The sequence below is a fragment of the Giraffa tippelskirchi genome, chromosome 2, assembly GCF_054371585.1.
Source record: "Giraffa tippelskirchi isolate mGirTip1 chromosome 2, T2T-mGirTip1v1.2.pri, whole genome shotgun sequence".
Taxonomy (NCBI): domain Eukaryota; kingdom Metazoa; phylum Chordata; class Mammalia; order Artiodactyla; family Giraffidae; genus Giraffa; species Giraffa tippelskirchi.
The window spans coordinates 186,935,693-186,956,076 of record NC_137276.1 but is presented as its reverse complement, the minus strand read 5'-3'; the positions used below and the strand labels follow the sequence as shown (position 1 = coordinate 186,956,076).

The 20,384-nt window shown below is 37.4% G+C and overlaps 1 protein-coding gene across 5 annotated transcripts in view; it reads left to right on the top strand.

Moving 5' to 3' along the window:
* Positions 1-20,384, top strand: part of ZPLD1 (zona pellucida like domain containing 1) — a 664,056-nt gene that overhangs the window by 202,649 nt on the left and 441,023 nt on the right. For 3 of the 5 annotated variants that reach the window (XR_014069135.1, XR_014069134.1, XR_014069130.1), the window contains one exon: positions 1,325-2,276. The exons of the other annotated variants lie outside the window; for them this stretch is intronic. The gene's annotated coding sequence lies outside the window, so the exon portion shown is untranslated. Of the gene's footprint in view, positions 1-1,324; positions 2,277-20,384 lie in introns of those variants that run through there. 5 annotated transcript variants of the gene reach the window in all.

Genomic DNA, 20,384 nt, shown 5'->3' with positions numbered 1-20,384 from the left:
GTCAGACACGATGGAGCAACTGAACTGAACTGAACTGAACTGATATATAAGGGCTCCCATGTGGCTCAGTTGGTAAAGAATCTGCCTGCAATGCAGGAGACCTGGGTTTGATCCCTGGGTTGGGAAGATCCCCTGGAGAAAGGAAAGGCTACCTACTCCAGTATCCTGGCCTGGAGAATTCCATGGACTATACTAGTCCATATCTGGAGAAGGCAATGGCAACCCACTCCAGTACTTTTGCCTGGAAAATCCCATGGATGGAGGAGCCTGGCTGGCTGCAGTCCATGGGGTTGCTAAGAGTCGGACACGACTGAGCGACTTCACTTTCAATTTTCACTTGCATGCATTGGAGAAGGAAATCGCAACCCACTTCAGTGTTCTTGCCTGGAGAATTCCAGGGATGGGGGAGCCTGATGGGCTGCTATCTATGGAGTCGCACAGAGTCGGGCACGACTGAAGCGACATAGCAGCAGCAGCAGCAGTAGCAGCAGCATACTAGTCCATGGGATCACAAAGAGTCGGACATGACTGAGCAACTTTCACTTTCACTTCACTGATATATAAAGATGTCTCCCATATCTTCCAAGTCTAATCATCCACTTCTTTGGTTAGGCTATAGTGCCTTTATTTTGTATTAAATTCTGGACTTTAAATTAAATTGTCTTCTCAATTTAATCTCATTGGTTAAATAGGTTGGTTAAGTTGGTCAAATTTAATCTCTTTCATCCATTGTTCTGGCCAAGGCCAACAATGTATGTATATATTTAATAGATATTTAATTATTTATTAAATAATATATTTTATATATTTAACATCTATTTAAACTTATTTTATTCCAGTATAGTTGCTTTATGATATATTAATTTCTGCTGTAGAAAAGTGAATCAGTTATTCATATATATGCATTTTTTTTATATTCTTTTCCATTATGGTTTATCACAAGATATTGAATATATTTCACTGTACTATACACCAGGACCTGGTTGTTTATTCATTCTATATATAATGGTTTGAATCTGCCAATCCCAATCTCCCAATCCTCTCCTTTTCTACCAACCACAAATCTGTTGGCAACCACAAGTCTGTTCTGTATGTCTGTGAGTCTCTTTTGTAAATAGATTCATTTGTGTTGTATTTTAGATTCCACGTATAAGTGATATCATATGGTACTTGTTTTTCTCTTTCTGACTTCGTTAGTATGATAATCTCTAGGTCCATCCATGTTGCTGCAAATGGCAGTATTTCATTCTTTTTATGGCTGAGTGATATTCCATTGAGTGTGTATATATATATAAACACTTTGGTTGTTTCCATGTCTTGGCAGGGTTTCCCAGGTGGTGCTAGTGATAAAGAACCTGGCTGTCAAGGAGACCTAAGAGATGCGAGTTTGATCCCAGGTTGGGAAGATTCCCTGGACGAGAGCATGGCAACCTACTCCAGTATTTTTGCCTGGAAAATCCCATGGACAGAGGAGCCTGATGGGCTACAGTCCACAGGGTTGCAAAGAGTTGGATGTGACTGAAGTGACTTAGCATGCATACACTTATGTCTTGGCTATTGTGAATACTGCTGCAGTGAACATAGGAGTATAAATATGTCTTTGAATTAGAGTTTTTTCAAATATACGCCCAGGAGTGGGATTGCTGGATCATACGGTAACTCTGTTTTTAGTTTTTGAGGAAACTCCATACTGTTTTGCATAGTGGCTGTATCAACTTACATTTCCACCAACAGTGTAGGAGGGTTCCCTTTGCTTCACACCCTCTCTAGCATTTATTATTTGTAGACTTCTTAATGATGGCCATTCTGATCTATGTGAAGTGGTACCTCATTGTAGTTTTAATTTGCATTTCTCTAATAATTAACGATATTGAGCATCTTTTCATGTGCCTCTTGAAGGCCAGCAACATATTTCTTTAAAAATTATTTTTTCATAAGGGTTTTTTTGGGGGGGAGTACTATGAGAAAAACATTATTTTCATGACATTTGTAATTTAGTGAGGATCTTTATTTGTTGATATTAATTCGTGCCTTAGGTGGACGGTTATCTAAATGATGTTTGAGATAAATTGTTCAGTAAACTTCACTGAACATTACTAGGGTAAAGCACTTTGGAGACATATAAATAAGTGGTCTTTGCTTTCAAGGAGCTGGTCTGCTATTCTGTGACACTATGCTTTGCCTATTTGTCAGGTTGATCATGGAACCAATACAATTTGATGTAAATAATATACACAGGAGTCTTCTCTCCACTAAAGAAACTTAAGAGAGCTGAACTTTCTTGGTTATTATTTCTATATTACTCAAAAGAGAGGGGAATTAGAAAGCATTTTATTCTAGAAAATTTTGACCCTTCAAAATCAAATATTTCCTCCCTTACTATCCCTGGGGCTTCCCTGGTGGCTCAGAGGGTAAAGCGTCTGCCTGAAACGCGGGAGACCCGGGTTCCATCCCTGGGCCTGGAGACAGAAATGGCAACCCACTCCAGTACTGTTGCCTGGAGAATCCCATGGACAGAGGAGCCTGGTAGGCTACAGTCCACGGGGTCGCAAAGAGTCGGACATGACTGAGCAACTTCACTTTCACTTTCACTTACTATCCCTGAGACACAAGAGATGCCTAGAGGATCAAGATTAGACTAAGGCATAAGTAGATAGTCAGTCAATGGTGTGGTACATACTCAAATATATTTCTCACACTGGCCTGCTCCTGGCACTGGAAATTTTATTATTTGTGATTCATTCCTTTATGTACAGCATTGCCCACTCCCAGTGATCTCCTTTAGAATTCAGTTTGTCTTTCCACAGCAAATCTCTTCATGTGACCGAGTTTAATAAGGTAAATTTACTCTTTAAGTTTTAGAATTAAGCTGCATCAGATGATTGAGAAAGGTCTTGAATAGAAAATCTAAAAAAGGAAGTTGAAGGAGCTGAAAATTGCTAGCATCAACCTATTTTACAGATTTGCTCTGGCTAGGATTGTTTCCACTGTGAACTCCCTACTCCAAGAGGCATTTGAGTTTGTAACTGGAGATAATTGCTAAGTGAAGTTTGACGGTCCAGGAATTGGAAGTGAATTTGGCATTTTGAACACAAATGACCTTTAAACACGTTGTTCAGTCACCAAGTCATGTCTGACTCTTCACGACCCCATGGACTGCAAACATGAAAAGGTCTAAAAGATAGCATTTAGGTCAATTTTAGAACATAAATGCACCTATAAAGAAATAAACAGTGTATTACAATTGAGTTATGTCAGAAAAATTAGATAATTTAGACTCCAAACATTTACCTTTCTTCAGTTTTTATGTTTAGCTTAGGTAAATATAAGCGTATCATCCATATTACTCAGATGAGCCTTTCCTATTTATTTGGCATTTTTTTTCAGTAGGTAGAAATGGCACATTTGGTTTATTTTAGAAATGATAATTTTGTAAAGATAGCTTGTTTTTAAATGCAGCCTATTCAGACTCCAGATTATTTTTGTAGACTTTTTCTTTAGAAGCCATCATTTTGTTTACATAGCAAGCCATCATTTTGTTTACCTTCTTTCTCCTTCTCACTTTCCACCCCAACTTCCCGAATTTTCTCTGAAGTTTCCAATTCTTTTTTTCAATTATACAGAGTGATTTCTATCTTTCTACAAAGTTTTATCACCATCCAATGCCAAGGCCCATCAATTTTAGCATTATGTTCTATGTTGGCTTCTCAAAACATAAACAACTCTTCCCGTAAGAGGAATTCTTATATTAGCTGCTATGAAAACTAAAACAAACAAACAAAAAACTCCCAAACCAAACTCTTTTATTGTTGATATGAACAAACTTTGGCATCCACAGGAAATAGCAGATAATTTTACACTTATTTCATGATTATCTTCATCCACTAAAGACAATCATTACACTTTTTTTTAGCTTTAAGTCAGTGAATATATTATGCATATTTCATAGTTGACCTTTAAAAAATTTTCATTTTATTTTTGGCTTTTTCAGGTCTTAGCTGCGGCACATGGAATACCTGTAGCAACATGCGGGATCTTTTGTTGTGGTGTATGGGCTTCTCTCTTGGAGAAGGTGATGGCACCCCACTCCAGTAAGTTCTCTTGCCTGGAAAATCCCATGGACGGAGGAGCCTGGTAGGCTGCGGTCCATGGGGTCGCTAGGAGTTAGACACGACTGAGCGACTTCAGTTTCACTTTTCACTTTCACGCATTGGAGAAGGAAATGGCAACCCACTCCAGTGTTCTTGCCTGGAGAATCCCAGGGACAGAGGAACCTGGTGGGCTGCCATCTGTGGGGTCGCATAGAGTCGGGCATGACTGAGGCGACTTAGCAGCAGCAGCAGCAGCATGGGCTTCTCTCTAGTTGTAGCACGCAGGCTTGGCTGCCCTGCAGCATGTGAGATTTTAGTTCCCCAGAGATCAAACTTGTATCCCCTGCTTTGGATCACCAGGGAAGTCCCTATGGTTGATCTTTTAATCCAAATTTTTATTCAATTCCATTACTAGAGTTTGAGCAACATGGTCCATTTAAATATTTATAAACCAGTGGAATTGAACAATGAGTTTCATGAGGAAAAGAGTCACAGATTAAAAAATGAAAAAGTCAATATATTCTTTTATAAAAGTTGTGGTAAAATATATATAACATGAGACCTACCCTGTTAACGAATTTCTAAGTGTACAGTACAGTATTTTTAACTATAAGCACAACGTTGTACCGCAGCTCTCAAGAGCTCTTCATCTTACATAATTGAAGCCTATACTCATTGAACAGCAGCAATTCCCCATATTCCTCTCCCCTCACCCCCTGGCAATCATCATTCTACTTCCTGTGAGTTTAACTACTTTAGCTACATCATAGAAGTGAAACCATACAGTGTTTATCCTTCTGTGGCTCATGTATTTCACTTAGCATAATGTCCTCAAGCTGTAACCTTGTTGTCTTGTATGATGGGATTTAATTAGAAGTAAAATGATTTTTTACTAGCAGTTAAGAATTATGACTGTCTAGGAATGCATTGGACTTTCTTCCAGAGGAAGCTCTCAAGTAGGAATAAAGCTCAAACCAGGAATATATTTGCTGTTATTTTTGTTGTTCAGTCACTCAGTCACATTCTACTTTTTGCTACACCACAGACTGTAGCACACCAGGCTCTTCTGTCCTTCACTATCTCCTGGAGTTGGCTCAAATTCATGTCCATTGAGCCGGTGATGCTATCTAAGCATCTCATTCTCTGCTAGCTTTAAATGTCCCTCAATTAATTACTTAAAAAAAAACCCAAAAGTAATGAATTTGGAGGTGGCAATTTAGACAATGCAGAGTTGCATAAAGAATGTTTAGTAATTTCCTCTCTTCCCCTCCTATTCTCTGAGTTAACAAATATTAGCATTTTGGTGTGTATCTTCTAGACCTCCTTCTATATTTACATAAGGATGTACAATAAAATTGCATACACATGCAGGGTTTTTAATTTAAAAAATGAGATCATGAAAATATATCTCTCCACATTCCACTTACTAATATATTATTGGCATCTTTTTAGGTCAATATAGGTATGTGTCAGTCACTTTTTAAATAGTTGTGTCATCTTCCATATAACTGATATACCATAATTTATTAAAGCACTCACTTACTTATTGATAATGTATCAGGAGTCTCCTGACACGTCTCTTTGGACTACTGATTCCAGTCACAATTGAAGCAAATGCAGAATCACTTAAACTGACAGTTTGTTGCTTCAAGCATGTGCCTTGAGTCTTTCTGCCTCCCACCTCTGGGACTTCCCTAATGGCTGTGCTCTCACCTCCGACCTCCAGTGGACAGTCCTGTAAGTTATTCAGGTGGCAGAATCAAGGCCTTATGGCCCTCAGGGGTGATCACATTCCACTCTTATTTTGGTTTTCCCACTTTCTCTGTCTCACTGTCCCTGGCCTCTTATTCCTGTCACTGAATCACCTTCCAAATAAACTGTGGCTGCAAAAGTCCTTCTCTCAGAAGGCAGGTAAACAGGTGATTTTTACTGTTAAGAAACATTTTTAAAAAGTTGTATCAGTGCTTTTCCAAATTTCTAAGTGTTAGATTTTTAAACTAAATATGTCATCAAATTACATTTCCACAAGGCTGTCGCAAATTGCAGGCCTCTCAACAGTGTGCACTGATGCCCATTGATATACATGCTAACCAGCAGGGGTGTCATTACTCTGTGGTTTTCTCCACTCTGGTTTGAACAAAATGTTGTGTCACTTGGCTATAATTTTCTTTTCAGTGACTTTAGGGAGGTGAGCATCTTTCCGTGTTCTTAGAGATTTTTTACTTCAATCCATGCAATGAAAATAAATCCCCAATAGATTAAACATATAAATGATGAAACATAGTAAAAATATTCAAAAATAATTCAGGAGAAAGCTTGTTTAACTATGTATGAGAGAAGATATCAGGCATGAAGGAAAGACATTCTTAACCATAAATAAAGGTGGACAGATTTGACTACATTAAAATTGAGTTTTAAAATTTTTCAGTTGAGCAAATAATACTGAGAAAATTTAATAAAAAATCCAATTGTGAAAAGTTAAATGATGGATTGGCAAAAATATCCACAAAATATTTAACAGACACTATGAACTGATAAGGTCAAACTACCTTATAGAAAGACAGTCAATGAATAAAAAGAAAAGAGAAGAGGTATGGTGTCTTCCTTGCTTTTGCCAGTGTAATTTGTGTTATTTTTGAGTACACACACACACACACACACACACACACAGATGCCCATGAACCCAGAATGAATTTTTTCAAGAGAATTTGCCCAGACAGAATTTACTTTGACAGGGGAAATAAATCAACTGCTCTGGAATTTTAGGGCCATATCTGTATAATACAACAGGCGTTAGAAGTGATCTAATGTGTTTTACTTGGTCTTCCCTGATGGCTCAGATGGTTAAGACTCTGCCTGCAATGCTGGAGACACAGGTTTGATCCCTAAATCAGGAAGATCCCCTAGAGAGGGGAATAGCAACCTACTCCATATTTTTGCCTGGAGAATTTCATGAACAGAGGAGCCTGGTGGGCTATAGTCCATGGGATTGCAAAGAGTTGGACACGACCGAGTGATTCACACTTTAATATATTTTGCTCACCTTGACATGAGAAAAACTTCCTTGTATTATCTAGACTGCTACTTATACACCTAAATTCACTCAGCCAACATCATTCAGTGGATCACTACCAATATATTGGATAAGGCGATTTCTAGACCTTAACAGTTCACTTCTTTGTGTGCATAGTTCTCCCAATAATATCAGCCACCAGGTAGAATCCCTAAGGCACCACTGGTCTGCACCATTTATTTTGATATATTAAAAACATTAAAAATATCATTTTACATAGAGCATAAACTAGATAGATTGTAATACAGCAATGCCAGTTGCTTGATATTTCTATTTCTCCTCTACTTAATGCTCCATGGTGAAATAATAGTATTTCTTAATCTTTATTTGTATTGACTGAAATACCATGAATTATGACTCTCCTCCAAAGCTGATGAGTTATAAAGTCATAATTCTGTTCATACACAAATAAAATGCTTACCTGTATTTGGCCTTTGGACATGACTTCCATCAGGGAAGATCTTATGAGATATCAGATCCATGGGCTGTATCAGGTGTGCCAGATACACCTGATGACATGGTATTTCTAGATAGATTTCAAGTTTAAGATTTCAATAGACCTGTGAACTACAAAAGTTGGGGGCCATGTTTCCTTCTCCATTAAATTAATCACCATTTGCACCCTACTGGTAAAGAATCCGCCTGCCAATGCAGGAGATGTAAGAGATGTGGATTTGATCCCTGGATTGGGAAGATTCCCTGGAGAAGGAAATGGCAACCCACTCCAGTATCTTGCCTGAGAAATCCCATGGACAGAAAAGCCTGGCAGGTTACAGTCCATGGGATTGCAAAGAGTCGGACACGACCAAAGTGACTTAACATGGTACTTATTTTAAGTGTAACTAGAGAGACAAAAAAGTCTCCAAATGCAAGTGCTCGCTGGGAGAGGAGAGAAGAACTCGGTTCTTCTTTCTGTGGTTGCTACTGTTAAATTCCAGATGAAAATGGCTAGTGACATTAGACTGTAAAAAGTGACTTCAGATGGTGTGTTCAGAACCTGAGATAAACAAATCTGATACAGTTAATTGTATATTCAAACAATTGAATTTACTTTATTGGATTTTTGCCAGTTTGGAAGATACTTGTCAGTAAGGTTAGGTTCAAACTTAAGTTTCTTAAAATCAACCAATGCATATGTAAAAACAGTAAAGAAACTTCTCTCTAGGTCTGTCTACATAATTTATGTTTTGAGCATGAGGTTACATATATATTATTTGTAGCTGGTTGTATGACTCATTATTTACAAGGATTTAAGGTATTGTGTAGTTAATAGTTAACTGCCTGTGAAGTAGAGAAGGCTATTTTTATGGTCCTGACATGAAAGACCCCAGTACTGGTTTATCTGTGAGGCAGTTGTGGGAAAGTTATGAAGTGATCACAATTGACTTCTATTTCATCCATTGACGTCAAGACCATTTTATAGTTTGGTGTTTGGTGTATTTTTAGATTTTAAAGGCATGGCTGATGTATTTAGTAGCATTAATCTCTAACTAAAAGATTTATTGTTAACCTTTATCATTTGTTTTTAATAGAGAAGCAGCTATGGGATGGCAAAAGGCTTCCACTCCTCCAATCTTTTTACCTGGAAAGAGAAGTCATTAAGTATTTTACTCATATGCTATGGAGTAAGAGGACGTCCCTGATAGCTCAGTTGGTAAAGAATCCACCTGCAATTCAGGAGACCCCGGTTTGATCCCTGGGTTGGGAAGATCCCCTGGAGAAGGGAAACGCTACCCACTCCTGTATTCTGGCTTGGAGAATTCCATGGACAGTCCATGGGGTCACAAAGAAAGAGTTGGACACGACTCAACGACTTTCACTCACTCACTCATGGAGTAAGAGGTCTTTGGTAATTAATTTAGAAAGAAAATGTGACTGGGGACAAGAGCAGGAGATGTGGAGTCCTATTCAGCAAGTGCAGTTTACTGTATTGACATATATTCTTCAATTCTCTGTGTGTGGATCTATCGATATTCCATTCAAGGGCTGTCTTTCAAAGTTATCAGCTTAGAAAGTTTTATACTTACTCCAATGATGGAATCTTTGTTTATTAAATATTTATAATAGATTAGAATCTTAAAATATCAGTGTTTCTAATAATATTTGGTTTTTCTAATAATATTTGGCTTTAATTATGTAAGACAGTTTCTCACTTTATACATCCATATGTATCCAGCAGAGATTTGAAAAGACTGAAGACTGTTCTGTGATAAGTCTGCATGCTCCCACATTTTCATGCCATTTAATTTCATTCAACCTGTTAAGATACTTGATGGAAAGATCCATGAAGTGGGAATTCAAAGGTACTCCTATTTCTGACTCTACAATTTGATTTGTATGACCTTGGGTAAATCATCTAGCTCCTGATCCAGACGTAAAGAAAGAAATATGTAATGTTTGCCCCTGGGAAATGCTATGAATTTTTTTGATAGTCACACAGAAACAGTTTTCATGTGAAACTAGGTTACAGTATTTGTTTTCTCAAGAATTTGATATGGTTAGTCTCTTGTGAAATAGGTGGGAGGATAGTAATCAGCTGAAAATGATCTCCCTGAAATGGTATTTTCACTTTGTTCATTTTGAAGTTTCACAGCCATTTCTAAAACACAAGATAATAAAGATTTAACACTGTTACCACTGAAAAAACTTTAGGCTTGGAAGTAGAAAGAAGCCATATAGTGGGCTAGGCACCTTATTTTATAGTTTTAGGGACAAGTAAAGGTACTTCATTATAAACTTTTTTCTGTTTACTTTAGAGCAGTCTAGATTAAAGTTTGCCATACAAATTACTAGCATTTACAGGTTAATCCCTGATTAACCCTGCAATGACTTCTGATAAAAAATAATGATGAACATACAATAGACTGTTATTAATGGACAGACTTATGTAATAACTTTCTTATAGAGTCCAGCAAATCATATATTACTCAAAATTGACTGGTTTTATTTTAGTGAAAGGATAGTGCAATATTATATACCTTCATTTAATTATTTAATTTCTCTCAACTTTAGTCTTCCTATCAGAGAAATAGTTTATACAATACTTCTCATAACACACATATCCAATAACTTTTAAAGAAATGAATAATAGAAATGAGAAAGAAACCCAAATTCTATATGATAAAAGTATTAAAGCTGTTATTTACTGAGTGCTTATTTTGCAATAGTTTCTGTTCATCATTTTACCTGTATTATTTCATTTAAGCTGCTCAATAAATATATAGGTATCTGGTATTGTTATCACCCCAAGTTTGTAGATGAAGAAATAGGTTCGGAGAGATTAAGTAATTTACACAAGGTCACATAGCTGGTAAGTGGCAGAACAAGGTCAAAACCTAGACTGTATGATAGATAACCAACAAGGACCTAGTATATAGCACAGGGAACTATATGCAGTAATCTATAAGATAAAAAAATCTAAAAAAAAAATATATGCATGTATGTGTAACTTAATCACTTTGTGGTACACCTGAAACTAACAACAAAACATTGTGTCTCAACCATACTTCAATTTAAAAAAAAGAAAAACATGTTGTTTCCAAAAACAAAGACCCTAGACAGTATGGCTCCTGAGTATCCCTTTATGAAGTGAGTACATACTAAGAACTATATACAAAATAGTAGCTTATAAATAATGATTAAAGGGCAAAGTCAATCATTTCATTCACACTGAGCCAGATTTCCTCAGGGCTTTGATTCCTAGTGGTCAGAAAGCCCATTCTGCCAATGCCCTGGCCCAGCGTGGACTGAGCAAGCCAACTAACATTAGGGAGCCATCAGACCATAGCTGCCCCTTCTCACCTATTGGCCTGAGAAGCGCAAAGGTGATTGGGCCAGACCAGCTCTGACTGGAGCCCTCATGGCATATGTGACTAGCACGACTGGAGAACTGTTGTCTGCTCAATTGATGGGCTGTTATCCTATGGAGCCCAGGCTTCCTTTTGCTTCTGAAATGACTTTCTGGCAAGGTCTTCTGCCATCAATATTAGCAGTGAAGGCTGAAAACAGCTTAAAGGCCTAATAATCCATTTATAATCCTAAACCTGGATGTTGAAGAGGATAGATAATTGTGTCTGCTGTGTGGTAGAAAGGATTCTAAATTATGCTCCTCAGCATCCCTGTGAGCAACAGGCCCTGAGTCTCTCATTTCTGCCTCAACCGCTGAAACAACTCTTCTCTACTTAGTATCCACCTTGGGATTCTGTGTGAGATTTTGTATCATAAAGTATTTTCTGGAAAAATACATTTATAATTACTAATGTGACATGAAGGTCGTTTCATTTTTTCATTAGAGAGAAGATGCACATTCAGACCCAGGGGATACATTAATTATTGCATCCTTTCAAAGGTCCTTAAAAGGATGCAATTAATAAGACATTAAGATATGACACTTTTGTAGCTGACAGATCTTTATTCCTTTTTCTTGTTAGGATATTATGCCTTTTGTTTTATGCCTTTTTTTTTTCTTGCAAGGATAATAAGTCTAAGAAAGATTAGAAGACAAGGTATTTAGAATGTCTTTTTAAAAAATTCCTTTAGAGGAAAGGAAATCCTTTCATAAGATTGTATAAATGGTAAAACTCTGGCTCGTATTTCGGAAAAAGAATCATGCATGGAAAATCCCCATTTTAAAGGTCACTTTTAACTGAAACTGAAAGAAACAAATTCAGAGCATAAAACCAGAGAAAGAGATACAAGGTAATATTTTTTAAGTTGTAAAAATGTGATAGTTTTCCAAAGTGTTATCTCTGGGAAAGTTATGAAGTCATTTCCCAATTTTCTTAAATTATTTGATCATCTATCCAGAAAACAAAATTAAGCATTTGTTAAGAGTTTTGTGAGAATTCCTAGCCTTTCACAGAAGGAACCCCCTTTTTATTTTTAATTGGAGTTACTTTAAGGGGATTTTTTTTTTTTTTTACTGTTGAAGGAAATGTTCCGTTAATATTTTACATCAAGTTTCCTTAAGAGTGGGTCATAGGGGTGGGGGTGGGGGGTCTAACACATTGTGTTAATGTCGGCTTTGAGTGCTTTCTCTGTAATTTGTCAGTAAAGGTTATTCTGTTTTCTGGGATCACAGAATGTCTGAAGAGATGATTTGTATGTTGTTGAAAGGTGGTTGTGATCTTAGAGTTGTCTCAGTGACAAAAGAGGTGTATTCTTGAGTTCTTTTCTCAGGAGGATGGAGTTTGGAGGTTTGTTTTCCTGCAGAGTAATTCTGATATCAGAATCATCTGCTGGCACTTGCACTTTTATATCCCTTATAATGCTTCAGGAGAAAACTTGAGAACCATGTTTCTTGGGCCATTTTGCTTGTAGGGTTCCAAATTGTCAGGACTCTGCCAATGAGGTATTTTCATATGGGATCTCAAATGAGGAAGATGGAAGGGGGCAGATACTTTTTTTGTCTGTCCCTTGGCCTTGGTGGGCTACTTAGCTGCCCAGAGCTGTGTGGTTGCCATTTTACCCATTTTGGAGCTGTGAGAAGCTGAGAAGTTGGCAGCAGCTACTTGCATGGTTGCAATTTTGGGCGACAGCAGCTTCCTTTTTTCGTTGTGGTCACAAACTTGACACTTACCACTTTGTTGATTATTGATTATTTCCTTTGCTGTGCAGAAGCTTTTTAGTTCAATACAATCCCACGTGTCTATTTTTAGATTTTGTTGCCTGTACTTTTGGCATCATATCCAAAACACCATTGCCTGACCAACATCCAGAAGATTTTCCCCTATGTTTTGTTCTAGTAATTTTAGAGTTTCAGGTCTCATGTTTAAGTACTTAATCCATTTTGGGTTGATTATTGTATGTGTTGTGTGGTAAAAGTCAAATATCATGCTTCTTCATGTGGCTATTTAGTTTCCCCAACCCGATTTATTGAAGAGTCTATTCTTTCTCCATTGTGGGTTCTTGAGACCCTTAGTAAAGGACACTAAAAAAAAAATAAAGTTAGTTATATGTCAAAGTCCCTAAATAACATAGATGCAGAAATCCTCAACAAAATATTAGCTAACTAAATTCAACAGCCACATTAAATGATCTTACAACATGATCAGATGAGATTTATCCCTGGGATTCAAGGATGGTTCAACCTACACAAATCAATAAATATGATACACCACATTCACAGAATAAAAATTATGATTATCTCAGTAGATGCATTTGAGCAAGTTCAACATCTTTTCATGGAAACAGCCCTCAGTAAATTATGTCTAGAAGGAATGTACCTCAATAAAATAAAGACCATATATGAAAAACCTACAGATTATATCATACTCAGTGGTGTAAAGCTGAAAGCTTTTGTCTAAGGTCAGAAACAAGAAAATGATGCCCACTCTCACCACTTCTACTCAGTATAAAGCTATAAGTCCTAGCCAGAGCAGTTAAGCAAGAAAAAAATCCAAATTGGAAAGGAAGAAGTAAAATTGTCTTTGTTTGCTGATGACTATCTTATATATAGAAAACCATGACAATTCTATCAAAAAAACTGTTTGAACTAATAATCTAATTCAATAAAATTAAAGGATACAAAATCAATATACAAAGTCAGTCGCATTTTTCTAAACTACAAGCAAACTATCTGAAAAAGAAATGGAATAAACAATCCCATTTATAGTAACATTTAAGCAATAAATACTCAGGAATGAATTTGGTCAAAAAGGTGAAAAATCTCTACACTGAAAACTATGAGACATTGATGCAAGAGATATTGAAGAAGACACAAATAAATAAAAGCTTATTCTGTGCTCATGAATTTAAAAAATGAATACTGTTAAAATGTACATACTATCCAATCCACAGACTCAATGCAATCTCTATCAAAATTTCATTTCAACAGCCACATTAAACGATCATACACCATGATCAAATGAAATTAGATATTTTTCATAGAAAAAGAAAAAATAATCCTAATCATATGGAACCACAAAAGACACAAACCAGCCAGAGTAATCTTGAGAGAGAAGAACAAAGCAGGAGGCATTAAACTTCCTGATTTCAAAATATTTTATAAGCCGTATTGTATTGGCATAAAAATAAACACATAGATCAGCGGAACAGAATCGAGAGCCCAGAAATAAATTTATGTATTTATAATCAACTCATCTTCCACAAGTTCTATATTCTTTATAAATGTAGTTCCTGAATACATTCTGAGACCTTATGTTATTCACAGATTGAATAAATGCGTATCTTGGCTTTTACAAGCTAAGTAAATTAAAAGTAGTCATTTGGAAGGGCATTGCTGGAGGAAAGTGAAAACAAAAAGTGCAAATGATCATATGCATGGTGAAGATAAATTGATCAAAGTAAATTAAATTACTTAAAAAATATCAGCCTGGGGGTAATTAGTGTGGGGATTCACAATTTTCATTCATTAAGAGTCACAAAGAACTTCACTGTATCACAAAACACCACTGTATCCCACTGTTCACAGTGGGAATTCTAAATAATCAAAAAAGTTAAAAATTTCTTCATGTTGTTCCATAGAAGTGTTCAGGGAAATATGTCATACAGTTTTGAAAATTTTCATTACAAAAAACTGCACAAATTGAGAAACAGTTTCTTTATATGATATACTTTCAAGTTTATGAAATGGATGTACACATCACACATTTCATTTTTAAAGGATGCCAACAGGCTAGCTATTGCTAGGTGTCACATTCTCAGGATAAATATTCAGTTCAGTTCAGTTGCTCAGTCGTGTCCGACTCTTTGTGACCCCATGAACCACAGCACACCAGGCCTCCCTGTCCATCACTAACTCCCTAAGTCCACCCAAACCCATGTCCATCGAGTCGGTGATGCCATCCAGCCATCTCATCCTCTGTCGTCTCCTTCTCCTCCTGCCCTCAATCTTTCCCAGCATCAGGGTCTTTTCAAATGAGTCAGCTCGTCGCATCAGGTGGCCAAAGTATTGGAGTTTCAGCTTCAACATCAGTCTTTCCAGTGAACACCCAGGAATGACCTCCTTTATGATGGACTGGTTGGATCTCCTTGCAGTCTAAGGGACTCTCAAGAGTCTTCTCCAACACCACACTTCAAAAGCATCAATTCTTCGGCGCTCAGCTTTCTTCACCGTCCAACTCTCACATCCATACATGACCACTGGAAAAACCATAGCCTTGACTAGACGGACCTTTGTTGGCAAAGCAATGTCTCTGCTTTTTAATATGCTATCTAGGTTGGTCATAACTTTCCTTCCAAGGAGTAAGCGTCTTTTAATTTCATGGCTGCAGTCACCATCTGCAGTGATTTTGGAACCCAGAAAAATAAAGCCTGACACTGTTTCCACTGTTTCCTCATCTACCTGCCATGAAGTGATGGGACCAGATGCCATGATCTTAGTTTTCAGAATGTTGAGTTTTAAGCCAACTTTTTCCCTCTCCACTTTCACTTTCATCAAGAGGTTCTTTAGTTCTTCTTCACTTTCTGCCATAGGGTGGTGTCATCTGCATATCTGAGGTTATTGATATTTCTCCCGGCATTCTTGATTCCAGCTTGTGCTTCCTCCAGCCCAGTGTTTCTCATGATGTACTCTGCATGCAAGCTAAATAAGCAGGGTGACAATATACAGCCTTGACGTACTCCTTTTCCTGTTTGGAACCGGTCTGTTGTTCCATGTCCAATTCTAACTGTTGCTTCCTGACCTGCATACAGGTTTCTCAAGAGGCAGGTCACGTGGTCTGGTATTCCCATCTCTTTCAGAACTTCCACAGTTTATTGTGATCCACACAGTCAAAGGCTTTGGCATAGTCAATAAAGCAGAAATAGATGTTTTTCTGGTACTCTCTTGCTTTTTCGATGATCCATTGGATGTTGGCAATTTGATCTCTGGTTCCTCTGCCTTTTCTAAAACCAGCTTGGAACATCTGGAAGTTCACTGTTCACGTATTGCTGAAGCCTGGCTTGGAGAATTTTAAGCATTACTTTACTAGCGTGAGATGAGTGCAATTGTGTGGTAGTTTGAGCATTCTTTGGCATTGCCTTTTTTTGGGATTGGAATGAAAACTACCCTTTTCTGGTCCTGTGGCCACTGCTGAGTCTTCCATATTTGCTGGCATATTGAATGCAGCACTTTCAAGCTTCATCTTTTAGGATTTGAAATAGCTCAACTGGGATTCCATCACCTCCACTAGCTTTGTTTGTAGTGATGCTTCCTAAGGCCCACTTGACTTCACATTCCAGGATGTCTGGCTCTAGGTGAGTGATCACATCATCGTGATTGTCTGGGTCATGAAAAACTTTTTTGTACAATTCTTCTGTGTATTCTTGCCACCTCTTCTTAATATCTTCTGCTTCTGTTAGGTCCCTTCCATTTCTGTCCTTTATTGAGCCCTACCATTTCTGTCCTTTATTGAGCCCATCTTTGCATGAGATGTTTCCTTGATATCTCTAATTTTCTTGAAAAGGTCTCTAGTCTTTCCTATTCTATTGCTTTCCTCTATTTCTTTGCATTGATCGCTGAGGAAGGCTTTCTTATCTCTCCTTGCTGTTCTTTGGAACTCTGCATTCAGATGGGAATATCTTTCCTTTTCTCCTTTGCTTTTTGCTTCTCTTCTCTTCCCAGCTATTTGTAAGGCCTCCTCAGACAGCCATTTTGCTTTTTTGCATTTCTTTTTCTTCAGGATAGTCTTGATTACTGTCTCCTGTACAATGTCACGAACCTCCATCCATAGTTCATCAGGTATTCTGTCTATCAGATCTTGTCCTTTAAATCTATTTCTCACTTCTACTGTATAGTCTTGGGGTTAAAAGGCAACTTTCTGTTAAGCTTTGTCTAGCATTGAATAATTACATAAAACAGTTCACAGTTTCAGCATCAAGTCATTTAAAGGTGAAACAGAGGCCCTGTGGCTAGCTGTACAGACCTGAGGTCCTAGAACCAAATCTCAATTGGAAGCTCAGCTCCACCAGGTATTAAGAGAGAAATCTTGGGGACCTCCCTTAACTCCTCCAAGGCTCAGTTTCCTCTGTTGTAAGTTGGGATAATAAAGCCTAAGAATTAGGTAGTTAATATGTATAAAATAGCATAGTGCCAGGCACTAACAAGTACCCATCTGTGATCATTTATTTATCTTATAGCTATGTAACATCATTATTATATTACACCTACTTAAAATTCTTTGTGTATTTTTCTGTGTTGAAAAACTTATTTTTGTTAAGGCAATTAATATGATCATGCTAGAGATGAGTGAGAATTTTCTGTGTTTTGATTGGTTTACCTCTGCTGTGGACTGACCATTCAAAACCAGGCATATTGGACATATTAGGCTGGAAGGGATAAAGAAGAAATATGGGGCAGATTAAAGGAATGTTGAGTTATAAACAGTTGGATATCAAGCAAAAGGAAACACAGAACTCCGGTATGGTCCTTTGGGCACTGAAAAGTAAGTAGGTCCAGTCAAGCAGGCAGAGACATAAGCAGAAAAGCAGCTGGCAGGTGAATATTGAAGTCAGGTGAATATCACCACTGAGGTTCCAGAAAACATGGTTATTCCTCAGCAACTAAGGTGAAGCAATCAACAAGAGCTGAATAAAGTATCAGGTCTCAGTAATGGGATAAGACAAAGCTCTTGTCCTTTTAGCAGACTAATGAATTGGAATTCAGAGAAGCAGGGGTAGAAACCCAACAAGATAGAATGGGCCAGCACTGCCAGAAGTGGTGCAGGATCAGTATCTGCATAAGTACTTGGGGTCTACTGCAAATTCATTGAGTGCCAGTTGTCTTCAGCTGCTCAGACTACTTTACCAAAATGCCATAGACTGGGTAACTTAAACCATAGACATTTCTCAAATTCTGGAGCTTGTGAAGTCCAAGATCAGGGTGTTAGCATGGTTAAATTCTTGTGAGGGCCTTTTTCTGTGGCTTGTAGAGGACTGCTTTCATTCTGTATCTTCACGTGGCAGAGAAAGAGCTCTGGGGTCTCTTTCTCTTCTTCTAAGGATTTTGATCCCATTGTGGATGGTATCCTCATGATCTCATCCAAACATACTTGTCTCTCAAAGGTGCCACCTTTAATACTGTCACACTTACAGTTTGGGCTTCACCATATGAATTTTGGAAGGACACAAATATTCAGTCCACAACAACAGTCTCAGGCAGTAACTTGTAGGTCTTCTGTGTTGCAAGGTTAGGCTCCTAAGTGACCTGTTTTTCTTGAATGTTAGGCTGTGTTAGTTACTTTTGCAAAAAATGGTAAAGGCAGGTAGGAGCTTATATCCAATAGAACATCTTCAAATTCTTAAATCATGTTACAACTGAATACTCTAGAGGTCACAATATGTTGCAGAGATATTCTTTTCATTTCTTTTTTAATTACTGAAATTGTTATGTTGTGATTCTTCATAATGGTTTTAGCTCAAAGGTATTTGAATGTAGTGGAAAGATTAACTGCATTTGAATTAAAAAATATATTAAGTATGACAGTATTACATGGGAAAATTAGTTTAGCTGTTTTTAACTTTGTTGTGAGAAGGACATCCACTGAAACCTAAGATATATGTTCGATGTTTGTAATTATTATGAGAAACTCAAGGGAAAGACAAGGGGAGTAAAGGGTTTTACACAACTAATGTTAAAAGTTTTGTTTTTAAAAGCACTTTTTTTCTGGGGAGAATTTTAGGGAGTTAAATTTTGCATATTTTTAGAGTTGGTAGGAGTTTAAAAAGTCACATTCTTAGGGATCTCAGTGAAATCACCACAAAGTTTCCCGATGGTACTTGTAAAATTCTTGTACTGTAACATTAAAGAAAGCTTTGCTGGAAGACCTCTTCCTAATCCCCTAATACCCTCTTCCTCTCTACTTAACACTTTATTTTAGAAACATTTACATTTGAGAAGGTAGAAAGAAAGTTTCCTAATACTGTATAAAATTACTTCCAAGTTTTGGTGAAAAGCATGGTTTTCTTTTCAAAGAAGAGAATAGTTTTACCATGTAGCTTATTTCTGGTAAAATTTTTGCTAAGATTTTTAAACCCTTTCCATGTCATTGCTTAATTTAACTAGAAAGCAAAGAAGATATTAATAAAAAAAGACATTATTTCTAAGCTTGTTGGCCTATTCAGGCTCAGAATGTAGGATTATCATAGTCCCATGAGCTTTCAGCTTCTCTGTGAATTACTCAAATTGAATTAAGATTAGAAGAAAGTGTGCTTTGAGAAGAAATGGAATTTCATTTAAAAGAAAGACCATTAAGGTTTTAGAGATTATAGAGAATACCTACACAGTGTGATGACATAGCTCTATAGTTGATGGTATTTGGGCTACAGTAAGACTTTTGAGAGATGTTTCATGCAAAATCAGTCAAGAGAGTCTCACAGAGAACCAAAATAGTCACTGACCACACAATGAATCAAGTCAAGCCATTAAATGTTTATTATTAGGCTATAGTCTTGAAAAACTGAGTTGGTGTAGTGAGTTTTTCTCTGGGCAATATTTTTGTAAAGACAGCAGGAATGTATAAATACAGAAGAATGTTTTGTTGTCCAGATATGGTAATGAAAGAGAGGATTAGAAAAAGAAAAATGAAAGCCAAATCAGTGGATTTCTAGATGCAGTTGGTAGGAGACACAACTTCTTTTGTGAAATCAGGAAATAAGCTAAATATGGCAAGAAAAGCATCAGGGGGGATGCCTGTTGGGTGGACTAGCCAGGGCAGTTGGGGCAGAGAGACAACAAACATTTTTATGTTGGTCACTGCATGGGTTGTGAAGCCAGGTGGTATGGTATTACTGTCATTGTCCCAACCAAGTGGCATAGATCTAGTGGAGAGAGGAGGGATATTTGTGGGGAGGGATTGGACGAGTAGTTCTCAGAATTGGCAGCATCATGAAATCTTCATGGGCTGCAAAAGTGAGGTCCAGTCAGTCGAAACAACACTTAGCCAAGAGATTCACCTCACTCTGATGTTATACTCCTGGAAGATCCCCTGGAGAAGGAAATGGCAACCCATTCCAGTACTCTTGCCTGGAGAATTCCATGGACAGAGGAGGCTGGCAGGCCACAGTTCATGGGTTGCAAAGAGTCAGACATGACTGAGTGACTAACACTGGATGTTATACCAGCTCAAAACAGAAACAGGAAAAAAGTAATTAAATCACACCATTTCCCAGTACTACTTGGAATTTCCCCAGAATTTCCATTCTAACCCCAAGCTATATTAGCTAAAGTAGGATTAAGTAAACAAAATACAGAAGATTTTGAAGTGCGAGAAGGGTAAACT